This window comes from Vidua chalybeata, chromosome 3, assembly GCF_026979565.1.
Source record: "Vidua chalybeata isolate OUT-0048 chromosome 3, bVidCha1 merged haplotype, whole genome shotgun sequence".
In the NCBI taxonomy this organism is placed as follows: Eukaryota; Metazoa; Chordata; class Aves; order Passeriformes; family Viduidae; genus Vidua; species Vidua chalybeata.
In genome coordinates, this window is record NC_071532.1 from 17,369,952 (window position 1) to 17,375,951 (window position 6,000).

Below are 6,000 nucleotides of genomic sequence, written 5' to 3' on the forward strand. Positions count from 1 at the left end.
GAATGACTCCAAAGTAAAATTAACTAGACTGCCAATTTCTCTGTATACTGTGGGACGCAGTCTCTTAGGTCAGCCCCAGCCCTGTCTGTGATTTCACAATGGCCAAGGCTTTAACCCATATCACCCAGTTTTGCTGCAGAGTTGGGATGTTTGAGTGACAGGACATGGAAAGAGACCAGTCCAGGCTAGGTCTCTTCTTGATGAGATGTTTTATTCTTCTACTCATGATTATTTAGGGTACATCAAAATCTTTAGTTTAACATTCTGGAGGAACAGTTTATATCTTACAGTGGCTGCAAGTTCTTTAAACAGCAAGTCAAGGTCTTGCTAAGGAGAAGGGCAGGAATGAGAGAAAATGACCCTGAACTGTGAGACACTGAATGGAAAAAAGATGCTTATTTCAACTGTTTCAGCAGCGTTTCTTCTAGAAACCAAAAATCATTTGGGAACTGCTTGCTGATGCACAGAGTCCAGAGAATGGGAGAGGAGGTAAGTTAGGAATGATGTGTTTCCAGCAGGCTGGGAGGATCATGGCTACTGGGCTTCAGAATCGGCTTGATTTGCAAGCCATTTCAGTGTATACTCGCTCACACATTATTGCCCGCAGGACTCCTAGTGTGTCTGTCTGCCCTGTTCAGCAATTTCTGATGTTTGGGATCACCCAGCATTTGCTTCGCAGGCTTTGTTCATTGAGGAAAGTCAGCTGGGGCAAGAAACAAGGGATTTCACCTTTCTCCCTGATTAGATGAACCAGTCCAATGCAATTAAGCAGCTTAGCTTAAGGCAACAGAAGCTATTATTGCTGGGCTCCTCTGCTCTGCTTGAACTCTCTTATCCACACCAAAAATGTCAGAGGAAAAAAAATTTTCCTTCTGTGCCTGGCGTCTCCCTGGCGCTGGCTGAGTGGCAGGTGCATATCTGAGATAACTCTGTGTGCATCTATCTGATCACCTTCTCTCCCTACTTCAGGCAGTCTCATTTGAGGTGGGGTGGGAGTCAGCTTCATAGAGAGCAAGAACGCCTGGCCAGGTGTGACTCAGCCCTCTTTATGGAAAATCTCCTTGCTTGGCAACCTTCCTCACTGTCAGGGACAGAGCTCATCTTGGCTGCTGAAGGCACTGTGCAAAAGTCTCCACCTGCCCCTTAGGAAACAGTGAGGGCTCATAAGGGTTGATGAGAACTCCTCTAAGTTCTTTGTGCTTCTTCATCCTTCTTCTCCACTAGGCCTGCACCAGAGCAAAGGGGATGCCGGGGAAGGCATGTAACACACTCCACTTTTGGGATAATTCTGTGACTTTTTTTCTGAGCCTGATCTTGATGTGTACTGCTGGGTTGGGAGGGGGTTTGCAGACTGTCATAAATATTGCATGGATTATTCTCTTCTGCTTATGAATATCCATGCTGCAGTCTCACTCCCCCTTATTTCAGCAAAAAAGTGTGTAACATTCAAAGAAAAAGAGAGAGACACACACACAGATGCATTCATGTACATTCATTCATACACACCTGTGCAATGCACAGAACTGATCCCTGTACCCATCCCCAAACACAAATGGAGCTTGAGGGCAAGGTTATTCACTCCTGTCCAAAACACAGACTGTCCCTTCCCTCGCAGCTGGTCTTAGTTGATTTCCTAATCACCCAGGTGTCACTAAGCATGGCTCTGCTACTCAGGTTTCTCTGTAATAACATTTTTACGTTCAAGTGCTGCTATCACCCATTCATGTACTAATAAAGACAATTAAGGGCCTGTGTTTAGAAAGAAATCTATTTCCAGTGAAAATGCCTCTAATCCATTTTGCTGGTTAGAAAGTCCTCAGTGTCCATGTGGCACAGCAGGAGTTATGGTCCAGTAGTTGCTTCCAGCTAAATAGCCTAAGAAATTGTCCCAAGCTCTCTAAAAGGGATGTGGGCACTTCCATAGCATTTCAAACACCGCTTTTTCTACTGGCTATAAAGTGTCCCTGCAGGAGATGTTGGCATATATCACAGCAGCTGCAACGTGATGTTTAGGAGAACAGAACAGCAGAGCTTGAGAGACAGGGTACAGAGGGCAGAGTCTGAGCCAGGAAAGGGTACAGGTGATGGTAAATACACACCAACACAGACTCCTGTGGACATAATAGAAACTGCAATTATGGCAGCCCTCTCTTTCTTCTAACAGATACAAGATTCACACTGCACCTTGGGAAAAGACCAGAATGGACTGGTTTGGCTTCAAGGTGAGTCTCTGTAGAGAATTAGGTAGGAACATGAGCTGTTATTCTCTTGACAGACCTCTGACTAGAATTGAAGATCTCATCCCTTTCCTCGAAGAGATTGCATGAGCTTTAAGAGCAAAACTGCATCAATGAGAAACAGTTTGCTGCCAAATGGGTAGAGCTCATCTGGGCTGCCAGGAGAGCTGTCTGGTGGGCTAGATAACTGTCTGCAGGAGCAAAAGACCATCACAAGCCTTCCCATCTTGTGTCTCATGCATGAGGGCACTTCAAAGCTGCTTTCTCTGTCTGTGATACCTGGTGAGCAAAATAAAACACTTGCATTACATTCATGCTTCTGTCTGTGGGAGAGGAATGAGGAAAGGAGTCCCATAGGGCAGATGTTAGTCAGACTGCCTCAGGTGCTACCAGGAGGTCTTCAGATACCACCACCATAGTTTGTGTAAGGAAGGGATCAACTCCAAGTTTGTGTTACTGTGGGATGGGGGTCATGGCTGCTGGCGTGGAGTCTGACATTTGGGGAAGAGTCATCAAAGCCTCAGAAGTGGGAGAAATGTCTGGTCCTGTAAAAATGACACATGGATAGGGAGGAAAAAGGAGAGCCTCTTTTTGTGAAATGGTGTCAGGACAAAGCTTATTTTTTTCATTTTAAGCAGGTAGCACATTATCCTGGGAAGGACAATGATGGTTTCATTTCTGAAGCTGCTTGTCCCTGTGTTCCTGCAGACACAAATATTCTCCCCAATGGTTTTACAACACAGAGAGGAAAGTGACTTCATGGCATTCCTTTTCTGACTGTTTCTCTGACATGTGCTTTCTAAACATAGATCTAAAAATCAGAAAGCACCGGGAGAATTATGGGTTTCTACACCCTATTGTGCTTTATAATAATTATAATTATTGTAAATACGGCCCAGACACTGTAATTTTCTGCTCTCCATTGGGCCTTTCTTTTTCATTTTGTTCTTCTTTTTATGACTGTTTTCTAAGAAAGTTTTCATATGTCACCTTATAGATGGGAAATGGCAGAGTCAGCTCTTAAAATAAAAGGAGAGGAGTGGCTTGGGGGGAATGGAGAAAATGATGAGAAGGGAGTGAGGACAGGGAAATGTCATATAGTCTGGTGAGGGCACCAGTGGGGACAATCAGGAGACCTAGTGCTGTACCTAACCTATTGCCAACTTGCTGTGTGATTATAGGCTCCATCTTTGTACATGTTTTTGGTTGTGGAAGCCTTCTCTTATCTCTTATCTCATTGCCTGGCTCAGCAACTATTTGGTCATAAGTTTAGAGGTGCTGAGCACTTCTCACATGCAATGTCTGGTTTAAGTTACTGTAAGAAGGTATGGTAAAGATATTTGAATAGGCGGAGTTTTTGCAGCATTGTTCATGTACAGTCAGGAAAACCTGTTTCACATTTTGGATAGAGCAGTACACTATGGTACAGGCTCTGGTTCTGTGCCCTGTGAGTCTCCAGGGTAGAGAGGTGGCTTAGATGTGTCTTGCACAGGCAACTTGATCCTCTTCCTGTGGACATTAAGGCATGGCATAGAAACATGGAGGCTGAGAATCAAGTATATCCAGTATGTGTCCCAGCAGGAAATCAGTATGTGGGCAGGGTATGGACTTAGATGTGTAAAGCAGAAAATGCTCCTACACCTCAGAGAACAGACACAAGTAATGCCACCTACAGTTAGGTGAGCAGTGAGGAAAGGAAAGATGCAGCAGCCAACATCAGGAGAAACAAAATATCCAGACACCCTGGAGTCAGGAAAGAGAGTTTACGCTGAATTCAGACTGAGCTTAAAGAAAAAAATAGAAAGAAAATGGAAAAAGGTAGGATAAGGTGGATAAGACCTGGGGGATATAGTGCAATGAGCAGTAGGAAAACAGCAAAAATATCTATGTAATGTAAAGAATAGGAAAGAGGAAGGCAGGCAAAGGAGAAATCACCTGGAAGGAGAATCAGTGTTTTGAAATAATGAGCTGAGTTGAAACATCACCACCAGAAACACAGCAAGAGATTCAGATTGAACTGCAATGATTTATTCAAGTTCTGCCCAACAGGAGCAAAGTAGTTTTGAGAAACCTCTCACTGAGAACTTGGACTTCTTCCTCTCCTCAAGAGTCTTCACTGGAGACTTCCAAAGGAAACTAAAGAGCAGAAAAAGGCACTCTGCTCCACGACCAGAGGAACTTCGCTTTTGCATAATTGTAAAGAAAGTAAATGAGTCTTTCTGGGTGACTTTCTACCAAGAATGTAAGGTTTAGAGTGTAGACTAGGGGTCTGAGAGATGTAGGTATTACCCTGCCGATGAAAAGGGAAGATTGCAGCCAGCGCAATCAGGATTTTGGCTTCTAATTCAAGGCTGGAGAAGTGATTGACTGTAGCCTGAAAGTGGGTTAGTAGAGTTTAATTTCTGCCTTTTCCACTGCCCTGCAGTAACCTACTGAATCACTCTCTTAGTACAGCAACTCCAATCAGTTGCTTCACAGAGGGTTTCCTTGATGCTGAATTTGCTGTTTGCAAATGCCCAGAAATCCGCTGCTGAAAGGAGGAACGTTATCCCTTTGCTGTATGGGTCAGGAAGTTCTTACAAGAAGGTCTGTGTATTTGCCTCTGGCTGTCCATAAATACAGTGCTACTGCAGGCAATGCAATAGGCTGAGCACAGCCCTGTGCATTAAGTGGAACATTTGCCGTAGTATTTGGAAATAAGTCAAATCATCTGCTATCTGCATTTCTTACAAATACCACAGATTCCTTACATTTGTGCCTCCACCATTCCAAGCTGTTGCTTTGACTTGCTAATAGGTCTCTGTTGTAAAAAAACCCATGTGTGCTGCTGCTTTTTTTTTTTGTTTTGGTTTTTTTTTTTTTTTTGTTTTTTTTTTTTGTTTTTTTTTTTTTTTTAATAGAACTAACACTCAGATGTTACTTTGTGCCCAGAGAGACAGCAAGGACATGGAGTCTGCTAGATTCCAGGAGAAAAGGTCTGTAGGGCTCCTGGAGGGAAAACTACCACACAGGTATTTATGAAAAGAAGGTCATCTGGTTGAATTCAAGACTGTATTACAAACTATGTGCTTATCTGGTGTCAATTGGCAGTTTCATTGAATTAATTGTAGCAATGCTGATTTATAACTACTGAGGCTTTAGACAATTCTACATAAACAGTTCTAATGAGGCCCCTTTCAAGGCACCAAGAGTCTGTATCAAGAGAGTAATCTTGAAGAGCTATAGATCCTTGCCAATTGTCTTCCAAACTCTGCTCTTCCTTGTCACTGTAAAGAAGGTATGAAGCTTTCCTGATCCAGGTTCAGCCAAATCACTTTCCATTGCTCTCAGCTTTACTGGTGCAACTCCTCCAGCCTGTGCTGGGTCACTGATCACAATTAAAAAACGGCAGCAATCATAAAGAGATGGGTATTCCCACAAGCAGCAACATCAGGTGAGAGATGGTGTATGGAGCTAGGGCCAAATTCTAGTTTGACCCATGGAGAAATACATGCCAATAGAGTGGGATCACTGAGCCATGCACTCTCAGCTTGGCATTGGCTGTCTTTCCAAGAGATAAGTGTTCACCCCAAGACAAGGTGTTACCTTGTTCAGCAATCACCAGGACTTGCAGAAGAGAGGACTGAAAGAAAAGTTATGGCTAGTACTGAGCAGGTGTTAAGAAGAAAGCTGGATGAAAAGTGCCTGAGGATCCCTGTGGGCATGCAGAGGTAAGGATTTAGCCCCTCAGACAGTAGCCATTCTTTGTGGATTCACATCACCT